Below are 1,196 nucleotides of genomic sequence, written 5' to 3'. Positions count from 1 at the left end.
GTCTGATCATCTTCCCCTATGTTGTTTTATTATGGAAACTTTCTTTGAACTGATTGCTCTTCAGACTTTAAAGCCTTCCAGAAGCTCATTATCACAGAATTTGGCTGTCTATTACTTTTACCCGTTAGGAACTTGGGCTTGTTATAAATTAAATTTTGCCATATTTGCCTTCAAGTAACTCTGACAGAACTCTTCTTCTGCTTTGCCTATTTTCTAATTGTAATTTGATGTTTCTTTCCTGCCTGCCAGTTCCTGAATAATCACTCTGAGGCTTAATATTAATTACAAACTCTGGGCTACTATTAGCTCAGACTTATTATTAACTAGCTCTTATAAGTTAAATTAACCCACTTCTATTATTCTATATTTTACCACAAGGCTCATGGCTTATTACCTCACATCTTTCTTCCCCAGTGGCTGCTGGTATTCCTAGACTTTCTTTTCTTTTTATTTTCGCTTAGATTTCCTGCCTGGCTCTATTCTGCCTGGCTATTGGACAAATTTAGCTTCTTTATTAACCAATGTTAATAAAACAACATATTCACACCATACAGAAAGGCATGCCACATCACCTCCCCTTTTCTAATTAAAACAGAAGATTTTAACTTCAACATTATAAAATTACATAAAACAAAGCAGTTATCAAATAAAGGTTACAGTTATAATATTAAGTCTATTTGTACTTGATAAAATTAAATAAAATACTCTATCATCTGTTCTATCTTTGTGAGTCTAAAGTTTCATATCTAATTATCTTTTATTATAGCTAAGAAAAACTGTAACTATCTAGTCTTCAACTCCATCAAAGACCCCAGAAGAATATAATATTACCTAAGTAAACAGGAAGTGCATTGTAAGCAACTTCCAAAACTCTAGAAATGGCAGATAGATCTGGCTACCTGGACAGTCAACCAAAGTTCTTCTGTGACGTTGAGGCACCCATCTTCAGCCTAGAGGCCTATAGTGTCTGGCAGACTTCTCAGTGAAGCAGGAGATTTGAAACTGTCCTGCCTATATTGGCAGTTTCAATATAGTTTCAGTCATTCTGTGTCTTACAGAATGTCTGACAGACTCTTCCATGAAGCAGGACCCTGAAACACCATCCCATCTTGTTTTGGCAAGTTCAGCAGTCATTTTTCTATGGGTCCTGCATGTCTAATTTTATATAGCATACTGTCAAACAGTCCCAGCATGAG

Source organism: Microtus ochrogaster, unplaced genomic scaffold, assembly GCF_000317375.1.
Source record: "Microtus ochrogaster isolate Prairie Vole_2 unplaced genomic scaffold, MicOch1.0 UNK45, whole genome shotgun sequence".
NCBI lineage: Eukaryota > Metazoa > Chordata > Mammalia > Rodentia > Cricetidae > Microtus > Microtus ochrogaster.
The sequence above is the reverse complement of the archived record's forward strand: the minus strand, read 5'-3'. Positions refer to the sequence as shown.